Source organism: Schistocerca americana, chromosome 2 (assembly GCF_021461395.2).
Source record: "Schistocerca americana isolate TAMUIC-IGC-003095 chromosome 2, iqSchAmer2.1, whole genome shotgun sequence".
Lineage (NCBI taxonomy): Eukaryota > Metazoa > Arthropoda > Insecta > Orthoptera > Acrididae > Schistocerca > Schistocerca americana.
Window position 1 is genome coordinate 333,488,878 of NC_060120.1, and position 19,976 is coordinate 333,508,853.

Sequence of the window (19,976 nt, forward strand, 5' to 3'; positions counted from 1 at the left end):
ATTAATGGTGGAACAGATTCTCTGACATGCGTGGTAACAAGTCTTTTGTGAGCAACTAAGGTTGCTTGCGTTTTACACTGAGTTGTCTAAAGTAATGGGATATCTCCTAATATCGTGTCGGACCTCCTCCTGCCCTCAATGCGACGCAACGCGACGTGGCACTGACTCAACAAGTCGTTGGAAGTCCCCTACAGAAGTACAGGGTGTTACAAAAAGGTACGGCCAAACTTTCACGAAACATTCCTCACACACAAATAAAGAAAAGGTGTTATGTGGACATGTGTCCGGAAACGCTTAATTTCCATGTTAGAGCTCATTTTAGTTTCGTCAGTATGTACTGTACTTCCTCGATTCACCGCCAATTGGCCCGATTGAAGGAAGGTAATGTTGACTTCGGTGCTTCTGTTGACATGCGACTCATTGCTCTACAGTACTAGCATCAAGCACATCAGTACCTAGCATCAACAGGTTGGTGTTCATCACGAACGTGGTTTTGCTGTCAGTGCAATGTTTACAAATGCGGAGTTGGCAGATACCCATTTGATGTATGGATTAGCACGGGGCAATAGCCGTGGCGCGGTACGTTTGTATCGAGACAAATTTCCAGAACGAAGGTGTCCCGAGAGGAAGACGTTCGAAGCAATTGATCGGCGTCTTAGGGAGTACGGAGCATTCCAGCCTATAACTCGCGACTGGGGAAGACCTAGAACGATGAGGACACCTGCAATGGACGAGACAATTCTTCGTGCAGTTGACGATAACCCTAATGTCAGCGTCAGAGAAGTTGCTGCTGTACAAGGTAACGTTGACCACGTCACTGTATCGAGAGTGCTACGGGAGAACCAGTTGTTTCCGTACCATGTACAGCATGTGCAGGCACTATCAGCAGCTGATTGGCCTCCACGGGTACACTTCTGCGAATGGTTCATCCAACAAAGTGCCAATCCTCATTTCAGTGCAGATGTTCTCTTTACGGATGAGGCTTCATTCCAACGTGATCAAATTGTAAATTTTTACGATCAACATGTGTGGGCTGACGAGAATCCGCACGCAATTGTGCAATCACGTCATCAACACAGATTTTCTGTGAACGTTTGGGCAGGCTTTGTTGGTGATGTCTTGATTGGGCCTCATGTTCTTCCACCTACGCTCAATGGAGCACGTTATCATGATTTCATACGGGATACTCTACCTGTGCTGCTAGAACATGTGCCTTTACAAGTGCGACACAACTTGTGGTTCATGCACGATGGAGCTCCTGCACATTTCTGTCGAAGTGTTCGTACGCTTCTCAACAACAGATTCGGTGACCGATGGATTGGTAGAGGCGGACCAATTCCATGGCCTCCACGCTCTCCTGACCTCAATCCCCTTGACTTTCATTTATGGGGGCATTTGAAAGCTCTTGTCTACGCAACCCCGGTACCAAATGTAGAGATTCTTCGTGCTCGTGTTGTGAACGGCTGTGATACAATACGCCATTCTCCAGGGCTGCATCAGCGCATCAGGGATTCCATGCGACGGAGGGTGGATGTATGTATCCTCGCTAACGGAGGACATTTTGAACATTTCCTGTAACAAAGTGTTTGAAGTCAGGCTGGTACGTTCTGTTGCTGTGTGTTTCCATTCCTTGATTAATATAATTTGAAGAGAAGTAATAAAATGAGCTCTAACATGGAAAGTAAGCGTTTCCGATCACATGTCCACATAACACGTTTTCTTTCTTTGTGTGTGAGGAATTTTTCCTGAAAGTTTGGCCGTACCTTTTTGTAACACCCTGCATAGGGCCTCTATAGCCTTCCGTAACTGCCAAAGTGTTGCTGGTGCAGCATTTTGTGCATGAACTGGCCTCTCGAGCCGGTCGAAGTGGCCGAGCGGTTCTAGGCGCTACAGTCTGGAACCGCGCGACCGCTACGGTCGCAGGTTCGAATCCTGCCTCGGGCATGGATGTGTGTGATGTCCTTAGGTTAGTTAGGTTTAAGTAGTTTTACGTTCTAGGGGACTGATGACCACAGCAAAAAAATCCCATAGTGCTCAGAGCCATTTGAACCATTTGACCTCTCGATTATGTCCCATAAGTGTTCGATGGGATTCATGGGTGCCAAATAATTCGCCCAAACTGTCCAGAATGTTCTTTAAACCAATCGTGAACAGTTGTGACCTGGTGACATGGCGCAATGTCGTCCATAAAAATTCCATCGTTGAATGACTGAAAATGGTATCCAAGTAGCCGAACACGACCATATCTAGCCAATGATCGGTTCAGTTGAACCAGGGAACCAAGTCCATTCAACGTAAGCACAGCCCATACATTATGGAGCTACCACTAACTTGCTCACCTCCTTGTTGACAACCTGGAGTAGCCCACTAACGCCAAATTTCGCCGCACTGTTGTAACGAACACGTTCGACGTACGTCCCACATTGATTTCTGCTGTTATTTCTCGCAGTGTTGCTTGTCTGTTAGCACTGAGAACTCTACGAAAACGCCGTTTCACTCGAAGTTTCGGATCTGTGCTCTGCGCCAAATCAGACAAGGCAACTAAATCAGCATTTACTTGCACATGAATGCTTTTTTATTCCAGTCTCTGATCACAATATGAAGTCTTTAGACGATGACCAGTTTCAGTCTGTAATGACCATCCTCAGATCTTTTTTACACCATCTCCTAAAGTGATACGGCCATAATGGCATCGTCAAAACATATAGATATAATCAGCATGGCAGCAACATATTTATATGTTTTGACGAAGCCACTATGGCCGTATCACTTTAGGACATGGTGTAAAAAAGATCTGAAGATGGTCGTTACAGACTGAAACATGTCATCGTCTAAAAAATTCATATTGTGATCAGAGACTGGAATAAAAAAGCATTTTACAGTATTGGATCACTGTTTGTGTACGCGATTATGTCGCAGTTGGTGATACTTGCACAATTTTTGGATTTGCACTTACATATAACTGAAGGTCGTCAGCGTATAGGTGATATCTGCAGTGGGAGAGTGTTGCTGACGAATCATTAATATATAACGATCAAAGTGATAGGTCCCATATTGATCCTTGTGGCACATCACCCGTATCGGTCAGAGCCTTCCTCTCGTGTGGCGGGCCGCGCCGGGCTAGCCGTCCACAGCGCATTGTTGTGCCTGCTGGTTCGTCGGCTAGACTGGTACAGCTTTTCGCCTGAAGCTCAGGTTTCTGGGGAGGCGAGCGCATTGCCCCGCTGGGGACCTGTCGAACAGGTTGCCGACGAGGCGCTGAGGTGGGGTGCGGGCAGGCTGTGGTCCTGGCGACGGAACCCGACACCACACCGCCGACAGCTCTGCGGGCACCGCTGACGTCACACCGCACGCCGGCCTCGCTCCGGGTGTTGATATTCGCTACGTGGAGTCGCTCTTTAAATCCACAGGGTAGGAATGTGTACGGAATGAGCATCACGTACTGCGCATGTGACCAACATTAAACAGAAATAGTCGCGCGGCTTTTCGAATAATGCTGTTTATTTGCGGCTTAAGACTGTTTCTCGCCCTGTTTTTACATATTTATCTATTAGCAACAGCAATGCTGACCGATTTTTACTGCTACAGACGTAGATCGAAATACGTCAAAGAAGGAAATGTTTCCATTCATAACAGGTAATTACTGAAAAGTTACTATTCCCCTTAACATACCAGAAAGATGAGCTTCACTTTTTGATTAATACCGAGACACGGTGTAATAAAGAGCTGATATCGTAGAGGTAACTTACGTGAATGTATGGCCACAAATTTACGGGACAGCTCCCAGATAAAATCTGTAGCGAGGGAATATGCCGCCAATCAATCTGTTGAATGCACGCACATTTGGAGGATTGTAACCCGCAGATAATATTTACGCACGACTGTCTGAATAATTAAATCTCAATTACACAGGTATCTAATCAATTTTGCTTATTTTAGACTAGTTAGGATAGGAAAATGTAGCCGGCCGGTGTGGCCGCGCGGTTCTGGGCGCTCCAGTCTGGAACCGCGTGACCGCTGCGGTCGCAGGTTCGAGTCCTGCCTCGGGCATAGATCTGTGTGGTGTCCTTAGGTTAGTTCGGTTCAAGTGGTTCTAAGTTCTAGGGGACTGATGACCACAGATGTTAAGTCCCATAGCCCTCAGAGCCATTTGATAGGAAAATGTACTTGTACGAATGACGTGGAGAATTAGTTCCCGCAACATGAACGAAGATATAACATACGGCACCGAAAAGGTTCAAAAATGGTTCAAATTGCTCTGAGCACTACGGGACGTAACATCTGAGGTCATCAGTCAACTTCTGAGGTCATAAGTCCCCTAGAACTACTTAAACTTAACTAACGTAAGGACATCACACACATCCATGCCCGAAGCAGGATTCGAACCTGCGACCGTAGCGGTCACGCGGTTCCAGACTGTAGCGCCCAGAACCGCACGGCCACTCCGGCCGGCTAGCAGACAATATTGGAAGAGAAGTAAACTGAACTGTGCATAAATAACAATGGAGTAGACAGGAAAACCTTTAGCACAAAATAGGAACAGCATGCCTACATAACAGTTTCTATTAATAAACAAAACTAATAAAATAAAATAAAAGTAGTGCTAGACTAAGGTTTCATCAGGAGGTATGAAATATAGAGAGTGATACACAACAAATTAAAAGAAGATACAGTTATCACTGTAAATACAGAATACAAGTACTTGTATTACTGTCCATGTTTAACACCCCTTGTAGGTGTCTCATCAAATACTGTTCATATTTTACTTTGCTCATTTATTTAATGAAAACTGTTACACAGCCACTGCTTTGATTATAACGTTAATGTTAAAATGCAGTACCATCACACTCTTAGACTGTAGGTTCCCTCATACACCTCCATTTTCCTGCATTTATTTATTTCTGTTTATCTTATTGATATTGCTTGAGTTCCTTATGTATTCTGTATTTACATTGATAACTGTCTCTTCTTTTAATTTGTTGTGTATCACTCTCTATGTTTCATACCTCCTGATGAAGCCTTGTCTAGCACCACTTTTATTTTATTTTATTAGTTTTGTTTATTAATAGAAACTGTTATGTAGGCATGCTATTCCTATTTTATGCTAAAGGTTTTCCTGTCTACTCCATTGTTATTTATGTACAGTTCAGATTTTACTTTTTCATTGCAAAGATGTTACTTACTGTACGTTTCTACATCAGTCTAGATGTGTTACTTCTCTTCCAATATTGTCCGCTAACATTTAACTTCTTTGGTGATAATACTCAGTAAAAGTCTGAAGATGGCCTTGTAAGCCGAAAACCGGTTGACAATAAAAGTAATATTGTAGAAAAAAAGCAAACTGGTGCTTTTCATTTATTAGGTTGAAATTCGTAGTTGTTATTGTAGGTGTAGTGGCACAAACCTATTGACAAGCTTGCTAACAGAACCATTTCGAAAATATCAAAGTCCCTCCGTAATTTGTAATGAAGATTTAAGAATGTTAATAATAAGAAACAGTAAATATACCGAGCAAATATTTTTATTTTATAACTTCAGGCCAATAGCTGGGTCGTAATAAATCTTTTTTTTTAATTTTTTTGGCAGTTTTTCAGGTTAAGTAATCACACGGAAGCGTGTTGACAGCATTTTTTCCTCGATGCATATTTGGGTGGAACAAAACACGAGCTGTACCCTGGCTTGCGCAGTACATGGACGAGTATGGAAATGGAAATGAGCGTTTGGCGTCATTGGCCGGGAGGCCCTTGCGGGGCAGGTCAACTCTCCTTGGTGCAGGTCTTATTACATTCGACGCCACATTGGGCGACCTTCGTGCCGGATGAGGATGAAATGATGATGAAGACAACACAACACCCAGTCCCTGAGCGCAGAAAATCCCCGACCAAGCCGGGAATCGAACCCGGGCACGTAGGACGGCAATCCGTCACCCTGACCACTCAGTTATCGTGGCGGACATGTACGAGTACATAGAGATAGAAACAGGCAAGTGAGAAAAATGAATCGTTCAAATCAGAAGCCATGAACTACAGTTTCATTACCAATGAAACAAAATAATTTGTGAATACCTAATTAATATAAAATCCATGATAAAATCTGTTGCATAAATATATTTATCACGCTCTCACTGAAACAGTGTTCACCCAAGAACGATTTTGAGTGGAGTGGGTGAGTTAGCTGACGACGTTCACCAGAAGGTGTAGACGACCGTTAATTTACTTATATGTGACGCGAAAGCCCGACGCGGTGAGGGAAAGGGGTAGCAGCGAGCATCGGCCCTCGGCGAGCAACATCAGCCCGTCCCTGCCCCCTCGGCGTTCGGCGAGCACTCGCTCAGAGCTCGTCGAATACCGCACGTCTGGCATGCATCAACCGAAAGCACCTCTTTCCCGATCTGTGTGCGCGATGTAACTATGTGAGTGGAAACTATCGCGGAATACAAGAGATACCGCTGTGTTTTTGGAAGACTCTGTATGTATACTACTGGCCATTAAAATTGCTACGCCACGAAGATGACGTGCTACAGACGCGAAATTTAACCGACAGGAAGAAGATGCTGTGATATGCAAATGATTAGCTTTTCAGAGCAGTCACACAAGGTTGGCACCGGCGGCGACACCTACAACCTGATGACTGAGGAAAGTTTCCAACCGATTTCTCATACACAAACAGCAGATGACCAGCTTTGCCTGGTGAAACGTTGTTGTGATGCCTCGTGTAAGGAGGAGAAATGCATACCATCACGTTTCCGACTTTGATGTAGCTCGGATTGTAGTCTGTTGCGATTGAGGTTTATCGTATCCCGACATTGCTGCTCGCGTTGGTCGAGATCCAATGACTGTTAGCAAAATATGGAATCGGTGGGTTGAGGAGGGTTATACGGAACGCCGTGCTGGATCCCAACGGCCTCGTATCACTAGCAGTCGAGATGACAGGCATCTTATCCGCACGGCTGTAACGGATCGTGCAGCCACGTCACGATCCATGAGTCAACAGATGGGTACGTTTGCAAGACAACAACCATCTGCACAAACTGTTCGACGACGTTTTCAGCAACATGGACTATCAGCTCGGAGACCATGGCTGCGGTTACCCTTTACGCTGCATCACAGACAGGAGAGCCTGCGATGGTGTACTCAACGACGAACCTGGGTGCACGAATGACAAAACGTCATTTTTTCGGATGAATCCAGGTTCTGTTTACAGCGTCATGATGATCGCATCCGTGTTTCGCGACATCGCTGTGAATGCATATTGGAAGAGTGTATTCTTCGTCGCCATACTGCCGTATCACCCGGCGTGATGGTATGGGGTGCCATTGCTTACACGTCTCGGTCACCTCTTGTTCGCATTGACGGCACTTTGAACAGTGGACGTTACATTTATGATGGGTTACGAGCCGTGGCTCCATCCTTCATTCGATCCCTGCGAAACCCTACATTTCAGCAGAATAATCCACGAACGCATGTTGCAGGTCCTATACGGGCATTTCTGGATACAGAAAATGTTCGACTACTGCCCTGGGTAGCACATTCTCCAGATCTCTCACCAATTGAAAACGTCTGGTCAATGGCGGCCGAGCAACTGGCTCATCACAATACGCCAGTCACTACTCTTGATGAACTGTGGTATTGTGTTGAAGCTGCATGGGCAGCTGTACCTGTACACGCCATCCAAGCTCTGTTTGACTCAATGCCCAGGCTTATTAAGGCCGTTATTACGGCCAGAGGTGGTTGTTCTGGGTATTGATTTGTCAGTATGTATGCACCAAAATTGCGTGAAAATGTAATCACATGTCAGTTCTAGTATAATATATTTGTCCAATGAGTACCCGTTTATCATCTGCATTTCTTCTTAGTGTAGCAGTTTTAATGGCCAGTAGTGTATTATCACAATAAAAATTAATCTATGGAATAAATCTATGGAATGACTGGTCGCGATTCAGGTAATTGTTCAAAAGTGCTGCGATCAGAGGAAGAATGTAATTCTGTGCTTCACAGACTATGAAAAAGCGTTTGACAGAGGGCAGCACCATAAACATGTACAAATTTTGAGAAGACTGGACATAGACGGGAATGATATTCGTCATATAGAAAATATGCACTAGAATCAAACTGCTGAGGTCAGAACTGGCGGCCAATTGACAGAAGCGCAAAAAATCTGTAGTGGAGTTAGAGAAGGCTATGCACTCTCACCACTGCTCTTTAACCCATACTCAGAACATATATTCCAGGAGGCGCATGAAAATTGTGAGATAGGTATAAAAGTAAATGGGGTATGGATTAACAACATAAGATACGCAGATGACATAGTTTTAATTCCAGATAACATTAATGATCTGCAAGACCTTCTGACTACACTGGGAGAACATAGCAGGAGTATGGGTTTTAATATCAACACCAAAAAGATCAAATTTATGATAGTCACTCGCAATTCAAATGAGTATCAAAACGCAGCATTAATGCATAATAATCAACCCATACCCAACGTGAATAGATTTAACTACTTGAGGACGTGGTTATGCGAAAATTGGTCATCGGACATAGAAATCAGATGCAGAATAGAGATGACTCGCAGTGCATTCATGAACTTCACTAGCACTGACTTTGATCTTAACTTCAGAGTTGGCTTTATGAAGAGCTACATCAACAAAAGCAAAACGAGGATAATGGAATGTGGTAGAATTAAATCGGGTGATACTGCGGGAACTAGATTAGGAAATGAGACGCTTGAAGTAGTAAATGAGTTTTGCTATTTCGGGAGCAAAATAAATGATGATGGTCGAAGTGGAGAGGATATAAAATGTAGACTGGCAATGGCAAGGAAAGCGTATCTGAAGAAGAGAAATTTGTTAACATCGAGTATAGATTTAAGTGTCAGGAAGTCGTTTCTGAAAGTATTTGTATGGAGTGTAGCCATGTATGGAAGTGAAACGTGGACGATAAATAGTTTAGACAAGAAGAGAATAGAAGCTTTCGAAATGTGGTGCTACAGAAGAATGCTGAAGATTAGATGGGCAGATCACATAGCTAATGAGGAGGTATTGAATACAATTAGGGAGAAGAGGAGTTTGTGGCACAACTTGACTAGAAGAAGGGATCAGTTGGTAGGGCATATTCTGAGGCATCAAGGGATCACCAATTTAGCATTGGAGAGCAGCGTTGAGGGTAAAAATCGTCGAGGGAGACCAAGAGATCAATACACTAATAGTTAACTGAGTGAAAGCTGATGATTCCTGGAAACAAGCTCATATTTTTAACAACGAACGACATTAAATAAAATATACATTAAGGGCGACCGTTAGAATTCCCAGACCCCTGAACAGGATACAATAGGTTCGTGAACTTACACCACATATTATTCGAAGTGCCCGTTACCGATCAAAAATAGCCACTGTTAATGGGAAGAGTTAACACATAATATAATTCTGTACGTTATAATCCAATGAAAATAAGCTAAGTAGACTAATTTTCTTGCTGGGCTATCATTTATTGCAGATACTGTACTAATGATAAATACATCAGTATTCAGTGTTTTGATAAGAGACTGAACATGAGCTTTCCATGGCTACTTATCATCTTCCGAACATTTAGGAGTTAGGATTGTTGAGAATCACTAATCATATGCCCATTATGTATAATCAAAAATAAGCTTTAGCTGAATTGTGTTACAAACTGTAAATACATTGAACATCTTTCATTGCCCCTAGTGTCAACAACAAACAGAAATACTTTAGAATCTGTCAGTCGTACTAGAAGGCATCTACATCTACATCAATACTCCACAAGACATCTGATGGTGTGTGACGGAGGGTACTTCTGATCCATTTCCCTGTTCCACTCGCAAATATCGCGTGGGAACAATGGTTGTCGGTAAACCTCTGAGTTGGCTCTAATTTCTCGAATTTTCTCGTTGTGGTCATTTCTTGAGGTATATTTGGGAGGAAGTAATACGTTTTCCGTGTCTTCCCGGAAAGCACTCTCTCGAAATTTCAATAGTACGCCTCCCCTTGATGCACAACGCCTCTCTTGTAGCGTCTGTAACTAGAATTTGTTGAGTATTTCTGTAACGCTATCGCGCAGGCCAAATGATACCGTGACGGAACTCGTTTATCAATGCTATCAGGTAAGGATCGCAGATTGATAAACAATGCTGAATAATAGGCTGAACAAACGCCTTGTGAACCACTACTGTCTTGGACGAGTCACATTGCCTGAAGATTCTTACTATGAATTTCAGTCTGGCATTTCCTAGTATTTGTTTTATGTGACCATTCCACTTAAGATTAGCTACTACTAGATATTTTACGGTAGATAATGTTTCCAGCAGTCTTATGACTGGTTTAATGCAGCCTTCCACGAATTCCCCTCTTGTGCTAACCTCTTCATCTCAGAGCAGCACTTGCAACCTACGACCTCAATTATTTGTCGGATGTATTCCAATCTCTGTCTTCCTCTACAGATTTTGTCCTCTACAGCTCCGTCTAGCATCATGAAAGACATTTCCTGATGTCTTAACAGATGTCCTGTCATCCTGTCCCTTCTCCTTGTCAATGTTTTCCACGTATTCCTGTTCTCCCCGATTCTGTACAGAATGTCCTCATTCCTTACCTTATCAGTCCACCTAACTTTCAACATTCGCCTGTAGCACTATGTTTCAAATACCGGACCCCTGGTCTAGGGGCAGCGTCTATGATTAGTAATCAATATGTCCTCGATCCCTTGTTCGAATACCGCCACCGCTTAGATTTTGATTCAGCGTTGGCGGGCGAAGGCTTCCGGCATAAGAAGTCACCGTCATTCTGGCAACGACCTTGTCAAAGAGGGCGGAGGAGCGGACAGAAGTTCAAGGCACTCTCTTGTCCTTGGGATGGGAAACTGCCCCTAAAGACGGAAGATCAGAAATGATCAACGGCATGAGGATGCAGAAGGCAATGGAAACCACTGCATGAAAGACACGTAACGAGTATCCACAGGACATGTGGCTTGTAACTGAAAAAATGTCGTGATGATCTCTCCATTGGCAAAAGATTCCGGAATAGTCCCTCATTCGTATCTCTGGGAGATGGCTGCCAAGGGAGAGGTGACCATAAGAAAAAGATCGAATAATTAACAATATTTGTAGATAAATATATCTCATCTGGTCCTCATGCCTTTCCACTATTAAGCAATTATAGTAAACAGCATATGGACCCCTAAGGATTCCCCCACCGCGCCCGTGACAGTCCTCTTTGTAACGTAACTCTCGTGAGAGGGTTACGGTTACTTCTGCAGATAGAGTACGCGTGTCTTCCATTAAGCGCCTCAGACAGCTGTGCGTTTTTCTGCGCGCACAGTGGTCAGAGGGTGCGAGCCAGCGCAGCATTGCTTAGTGCTTCCGTCCATCTCCAGCACGTGGCGAGTGGCGCCCAGCCCAGCCCGACACAGTGTGCTCCTTGTGCGTTCATCCGGAAGACAAAAACGCTATCCGATCGGCGCTTCCTGGCGTGAATGACGGCGTCTGTGGGGCCGGATGCAGCCACAGCGGGCCTGAAAAACTGGAGAAACAGCCGGGTGTCGACGGCTACCGCCGAGCCCCGAACCTCCCAGGGTCTGACGCGTCCCCTGCTGTCCCGTCCATTCCTCCCTTCACATACACGAAGAGCCGCAGAGGGATAAAGAAAATCGTACCAAAGGATAATCGTAACAACAAGAAGAATTCAGGCCATTTCTGTCAGACGTATCGACCACTTCCAGACACCAGAATTTTGTTACGTATGGTGGCTTTGGTTGAAGAGTAAATGACATCATGAGTGCAACGTGTACGGAGATTGGGATGATAACTAATGGAAAGAAAACGAAGAGTACGTTCATTGGTACCGGTAGAAAAGGCAACTATAGGGTGCGGCGCTTAAATCCACAGAAATGAAATTTCTTTTTTTTAAATCAATTTCTTTAGAAAAAATGCAAATTAAGATGAAAATCGTTTTACATGTAAGTAGTGGTACCTTTCAAGAGTAGCATTACTGGATGTAACCTCCGTCAGCCGCAATGACCACCTCCAATTTTGTCCTGAAGCGATTGCGCGCTGTCTTTAAAATAAAAAAGCACTCCGTCTTCAGGCCACGAGTGGCCTACCAGGACCATCCCACCGCCGTGTCATCCTCAGTGCAGAATGCGGATAGGAGGGGCGTGGGGTTAGGACACTGCTCTCCCGGTCGTTATGATGGTATTCTTGACCGAAACCGCTATTATTCGGTCGAGTAGCTCCTCAATTGGCATCACGAGGCTGAGTGCACCCAGAAAAATGGCAACAGCGCATGGCGGCCTGGATGGTCACCCATCCAAGTGCCGACCACTACCGACAGCGCTTAACTTCGGTGATTTCACGGGAACCGGTGTATCCACTGCGGCAAGGCCGTTGCCTCGCTATTTAAAAAAGCGATTTCCATATTCGCGAAAACTGCTTGATCTGACATTACGGTGTCTCGTCTTATTGGTGACACTTTGGACTACACTCCAAACATAGTAGTCGAGGGGGTTCATATCAATGCTATTTGGAGGCCAGAACTCCTTTGACCAGAACATGTCAACATTATCCGATAACGAATTTTGGACTAAATGGCTCAAATGAGGTCCTAGTCTGCCATCCGACGCATTGTTCGCTCGCTAGCATTCAATACTGATGCCAATTTCCTCAACGATTGCCTCGGGCCTTCCGAAATCGGTGCCTGAGCCTTTTCGATGACTGCCGCAATTCCTGACATGCGTTTCCTAGAATGATGTTTCCTCACCGGGTTAGCGTAGGCTTCCCAAGGCTTCTCCGAAGCATTACACTTCGCCAAAATATAGTAAACAGTTGTTCTCGGGTACCTGAGAAAGCGAACTATTTCAGTGGGCGAAAGCCCAGCGCGAAGACTTCCGATAATAGCAGCTCTTCGATAGTACTCCGCAATTGTCTGTATCATCTCGGCCATTTTGATGTTATGACTGTTTATTAGATGCCTAAGGCTTTCAAGAACGCCAATCGCGACCTCTGGCAGTACTACGATATGGCGGGAAATTCAAATTGAAATTTGTCCGGATTTAAGCGCCACATCCTGTCTAGTACCAGAGCGTGCTTAAACGTAATAGCACCGAAGTTTTTATTCCATTTACAATATCGGTTGAGGTAATACATGACATATACAGGGTGGTCCATTGATAGTGACTGGGTCAAATATCTCAAGAAAAAAGCATCAACCGACAAAATTACAAAGAACGAAACTCGTCTAGCTTGAAGGGGGAAACCAGATGGCGCTATGGTTGGCCCGCTAGATGGCGCTGCCATAGGTCAAACGGACATCAACTGCGTGTTTTTAAATAGGAACTCCCATTTTTTAATACATATTCGTGTAGTACGTAAAGAAATATGAATGTTTTAGTTGGAGCACTTTCTTCGATTTGTGATAGATGGCGCTGTCATAGTCACAAACGTACAAGTACGTGGTATCACGTAATATTCCGCCAGTGCGGAAGGTATTTGCTTCGTGATACATTACCCGTGTTAAAACGGACCGTTTACCAGCTGCAGAAAAGGTCGGTATCGTGTTGATGTATGGCTATTGTGATCAAAATGCCCAACGAGCGTGTACTATGTATGCTGCTCGGTATCCCGGACGACATCATCCAAGTGTCCGGACCGTTCGCCGGATAGTTACGTTATTTAAGAAAACAGGAAGCGTTCAGCCACATGTAAAAGGTCAGTCACGACCTGTAACAAATGATGATGCCCAATTAGGTGTTTTAGTTGGTGTCGCGGCTAATCCGCACATCAGTAGCAGACAAATTGCGCGAGAATCGGGAATCTCAAAAACGTCGGTGTTGAGAATGCTACATCAACGTCGATTGCACCCGTACCATATTTCTGTACACCAGGAATTGCAAGGCGACGACTTTGAACGTCGTGTACTGTTCTGCCACTGGGCACAAGAGAAATTACGGGACGATGACAGATTTTTTGCACGCGTTCTATTTAGCGAAGAAGCGTCATTCAGCAACAGCGGTAACGTAAACCGGCATAATATGCACTATTGGGCGACGGAAAATCCGCGATGCCTGCGACAAGTGGAACATCAGCGACCTTGGGGGGTTAATGTACGGTGCTGCATTATGGGAGGAAGGATAATTGGCCCCCATTTTATCGATGGCAATCTAAATGGTGCAATGTATGCTGATTTCCTACGTAATGTTGTACCGATGTTACTACAAGATGTTTCACTGCATGACAACCGAGGGAGGTGGCGCAGTGGTTAGCACACTGGACTCGCATTCGGGAGGACGACGGTTCAATCCCGTCTCCAGCCATCCTGATTTAGGTTTTCCGTGATTTCCCTAAATCGCTTCGGGCAAATGCCGGGATGGTTCCTTTGAAAGGGCACGGCTGATTTCCTTCCCAATCCTTCCCTACCCCGAGCATGAGCTCCGTCTCTAATGACCTCGTTGTCGACGGGACGTTAAACACTAACCACCACCACCACCACCACTGCACGACAGAATTGCGATGAACTTCCAACAAGATGGATGTCCGGCACATAGCTCGCGTGCGGTTGAAGCGGAATTGAATAGCATATGTCATGACAGGTGACTGGTCGTCGAAGCAGCTTACCATGCCTCGCACGTTCACCGGATCTGACGGCCCTAGATTTCCTTCTGTGGGTAAAGTTGAAGGATATTTGCTATTGTGATCCACCGACAACGCCTGACAACATGCGTCAGCGCATTGTCAATGCATGTGCGAACATTACGGAAGGCGAACTACTCTCTGTTGAAAGGAATGTCGTTACACGTATTGCGAAATGCATTGAGGTTAACGGACATCATTTTGAGCATTTATTGCATTAATGTGGTATTTACAGGTAATCACACTGTAACAGCATGCGTTCTCAGAAATGATAAGTTCACAAAGGTACATGTATCACATTGGAACAACCGAAATAAAATGTTCAAACGTACCTACGTTCTGTATTTTAGTTTAAGTAACCTACCTGTTACGAACTGTTCGTCTAAAATTGTGAGCATACGTTTATGACTATTACAGTGCCATCTATGACAAAGCGAAAAAAGTGGTCCAACTAAAACATTCATATTTCTTTACGTAATACACGAATATGTAATAAAAATGGGGGTTCCTATTTAAAAAAAAAACGCAGTCGATTCCGTTTTACCTATGGCAGCGCCATCTAGCGGGCCAACCATAGCGCCATCTGGTTTCCCCCTTCAAGCTAGACAAGTTTCGTTCTTTGTAGTTTTTTCGTTTGATGTTTACTTCTTGAGATATGTGGCCCCGTCACGATCAGTGGAGCACCCTGTAATTTACTCGGTCGACTTTTCCGTTTCGCTGACACCAGTTGCAATCCTCTGCCGCTACAGGGTTCCGATTTCTTGCGTTTAGTATGTGATGTGAAACATAAGTACGTCGGTGCATGGGAATGTGCTGTAATCGAGTATCTAACAGCAGAAGAGTTCGTCCACAGACAGAGCACTCTATGCTTCAGCATGGCATTCGCAGACCACACACGAGCGCTGTGACATCTGCAACAATCCTACACGTTGGGTTCACTGTCATCGACTGTCCTCCTTACAGTTGGTAATTATCATCTGCTATGGAGCAATGTTATGGGGAAACAAGGACTTGACAACTGCAGCCCTAATGGTCTATAGTTCCTTGGTTTATGTGCTGAACATGAACTCTTTATTAACAACGCCCAGTTCCACCAGTCCAGTCGCTACAAGACCATTTGGATGCTTTCTCGCTCGAGTTACGGGCACATTCTTGACGATATCATCACCAGGAAATGTGATAAACGGATAAAAGGATGTCATCGTCACCAAGACAGCAAGAAATGTCGATGACTGCTGGACACATCATTTGCTCCTTTTCTGCCGGCTGAGGATCTCCTTCCACAACTTACCCAGACACTTCTGAACTTCATACTAAATCCATTAGTACAGATGATCGCAAATCAGGATTGAGCCACAGTTCAGACGGTTATTATTGTATCAGCTAAAGCAACAACTGCTTCTGTGAATAAAAGAAGACAAGACGTTTGATAAAAATAATAAGAAACTATGCGTCTGAATGACAAACGGGATGCCCATCTATCCTTTCTTCAAGATCCGTCTTCCAGTCTGAAGAAATCACGTTTCATGTCCCTAACGGGAAAATTCAGGAGCAAATTAGGGAAACCAAGAATAATTGATGGCAACAAAAAGCTGAAGGGCTGCAAAGATTACCTGATGTCCGTGACCTGCAAACCTTCCACGCAGGCATAAAGGAGATATACGGCGCAATTCGATCTTCATCAGGAACAATGAAGAATGCTGACAATTCCATCAGTTTAATTCAGAATGATAAAAATCTTAGAGTGTTGAAGTAACATTTTTCTGTTCTTCTAAATCGTGCCTCCAGAGCTGCTGAGGACTTCCTTTGTAATGTCCCTCACCACCCCAACAACCATTGATGGCAGTTCCACCCACATACAGAGACTTTATCAAACCACTCAATTAACTAAGACCAAGAAAGGCTCCTGGTCCTGATAAGGTTCATCTGGAATTGATATAAAATGGAGCATTATCCTTGAAGATTAGACATTTTATACTGATCTTCTTAACTTGGTAAGTATCCGATGACTTGAAGAATTCTACCATTATCACTATCTTCAAGAAAGGCGACCATAGTGTATGTGGGAACTAGCGTGGTAGATCGCTGTTGTGAGTTGTTATCGCAAGAATGCTATTAAAATCGCTCCATTTTATTTCAGAGAGGATTTTGCCTGTACGTCAGTGTTGTTTCCGAACCCCATGCGGCACAACAGGTATAATGTTTTGTGCTAGACAACTCCAGGAAAATACAGAGTATTCTACGACCTGGGAAAAGCCTTTGATTATGTACCTAGATCTGACCTGTGGAAGATACGTAGACACTTTGGACGTCCTGAACACTATGTGGAACTGAATCAAGCTCTACATGATGGCGTGTCAGAGCATATTCTTCACGATAACTCTTCATCCGATTCGTTCTCAATCACTTAGGGTCTGATACAACGTTGTGTACTTGCTCCAACAGTCTTTGCGTAGTACATGACTACCATGCTGTGTGAATTATCTCCATACAATCCTGGGTCAGATATTAAATTTTGTTTTGGTGGTAGTCTCTTCAGTCTGGCAAGACTTCTCTCGCAAAGACGTTCCCAGGTTACTCAGCTGACAGGACTACATTATGCCGATGAAACTGCATCTCCTACTGTAAAACCGAACAGATTTACAATACTCAGTCAACTGCTGTAAAACTGCATGTGATCGCTTTCAGAAGCGCGGAGTTGCCGCGCGGTTTGAGGCGCCATGTCAAGGACTGCGCGGCCCCTCCCGCCGGAGGTTCGAGTCCTCACTCAGACATGGGTGTGTGTGTTGTTCTTAGCATAAGTTAGTTTAAGTAGTGCGTAAGACGAGGGAAAGATAACCTCAGCAGTTTTGTCCCTTAGGAATTCAAACACATTTGAACATTTTGATCGCTTTTAGTCTTACCACCAATGCTGGAAAAATGAAGGTACTAGCACAACCTGCCCCACGATTAATTCTCTTTGAGTTCAATATGTCCATCTGAGACACAGTACTGGAGCAGGTTGAGCAATTTTCGTATCTTGGAAGCCTCTTGTATAAACGGTGTAGTTGCGAATAAGGTGTTGATAAAAGAAGTGGGGCTCCCCAAGCAGCATTTGGACGGTTGATACACAGAGTTTTCATATATGAAAAACTAAATCTGCACACCAAACTCATGGTGTACAGAGCTGTTACCATTTCTACGCCCATGTATGGCAGAGAATCATGGACACTCCATCGCCGTGTTATCTATAAACTGAACGTTCCCAACAGCAAAAAAAAAAATTTAGAACATTAAATGAGAGGACTATATGACCGCCGGCCGTTATGGCCAAGCGGTTCTTGGCGCTTCAAAAAATGGTTCAAATGGCTCTGAGCACTATGGGACTTTACGTCAGTAGTCATCAGTCCCCTAGAACTTAGAACTACTTAAACCTAACTAACCTAAGGACATCACACACATCCATGCCCGAGGCAGGATTCGAACCTGCGACCGTAGCAGTCGCCCGGTTCCGGACTGAGCGCCTAGAACCGCTAGACCACCGCGGCCGGCTTGGCGCTTCAGTCCGGAACCACGTGACCGCTATGGTCGCAGGTTCGAATCCTGCCTCGGGCATGGATGTGTGTGATGTCCTTAGGTTAGTTAGGTTTAAGTAGTTCTAAGGTCTAGGGGACTGATGACCTCAGATGTCAAGTCCCATAGTGCCCAGAGCCATTTGAACCATTTGACTATGTGACCCACACTGCTGCTCTCGAGAAACCGCTTCTAAACAGCACTGAGACAACCTTCATCACTCATCAACTGAAATGGTTAGGCCATGTGAACCACATGAGTGATACAAGGCTTCCCCGGCAAATCCTTTATGGTGAACTCTTCTCTTGTACTAGACCTCATGGAGTCCCTCAGACGTTTTAAGGAGCAGCTAAAACACGAGGAGGACTTGCGTAAACATACAACATGGAAAGATTGTGCTATGGACCGCTTACCGTAGAGGAACACAACATCCGCCGCTGTCCGCTTATTTGAAGGAGAATGCCGCAGAGGCAAGCAGCAATGAAGAAAGCCCCGTCAATTACAACCCCGCCCTCCTCCAACCATTCAGTGCGATTTGTGTGGACGCATGTTTTATGCCACCGAAAAACTTCTATAAGACGAGTTGAAATGGGTATTCTATGCAGGAAGAAGCTGTGCTTACTCGGAGTCGAGTTTAAGCCGACAATGACATAGGGTTACTATTAGTTAAAAGGATAAACTTCAGGAGATAACTCCTGGTCCGCAGCTCGTGGTCGTGCGGTAGCGTTCTCGCTTCCCAAGCCCGGGTTCCCGGGTTCGATTTCCGGCGGGGTCACGTGATGACTGGGTGTTGTGTGATGTCCTTAGGTTAGTTAGGTTTAAGTAGTTCTAAGTTCTAGGGGACAGATGAACATAGATGTTAATGCCCATAGTGCTCAGAGCCATTTTTGATAACTCCTGACTCAGAAAGAAAGTAAAAGCTCAAAAATGGGCGAGGAGTCTGTAATAACGCAAATAGTACTGGTACATTGTGTGTGTATTGTGTACTGAACCGGGGACCTGGTCCACAACCCCACAACAGGCCACAGCAGTCCACCCACCCCACCGCCGCCCCATACCGAACCCAGGGTTATTGCGCGGTTCGGCCCATAATTCCCCCCCCCCCTCCTCTCCCCTCCCCCCCTCGGGAACGACTCATACCAGACGAGTGTAACCTCAAATGTTTGAATGGTAGAGTAGTTATGGTGTTCGCGTACGTGGGGACAGTGTTTGCGCAGCCATCGCCGACATTGTGTAACTGAGGCAGAATAGGGATAACCAGACCGCATTCGCCGAGGCAGATGGAAAACCGCCTTAAAAACCATCCACAGGCTTGCCAGCACACTGGACCTCGACACAAATCCGCCGGGCTGATTCGTGCCAGAGACGGGCAACGAGTTAGACCGCGCTACTAGCCGGGCGGGCTACTGGTACGTTACTTTACACATTATATACTATTAATGTCTTACATTTTCCAAAATTTTTTCATAGCGGCCACCACTGGAGGCGACGCAAGTGTACACCATGACACACTGCTAAAAGATCTGCACTTTTCAGATGCCCGCACGACTAAAAATAAAGTGTGAGCATGGTGCCCCAGCACCAATATCTCGTAGTCCTATTCATTGTCCGAGGGAGATGTTTTATTGACAAACAGTTATACGGAAGTGGGATAGTGGTGCTCCATCATTCATCAGCCACATTTTCTGTCGTACTGGTAACGGCATGTTCCCAGCAAAACAGACAGAGTGTTGAGCGGAAATTCGGCATGCCTTATCTACACTACTGGCCATTAAAATTGCTACATC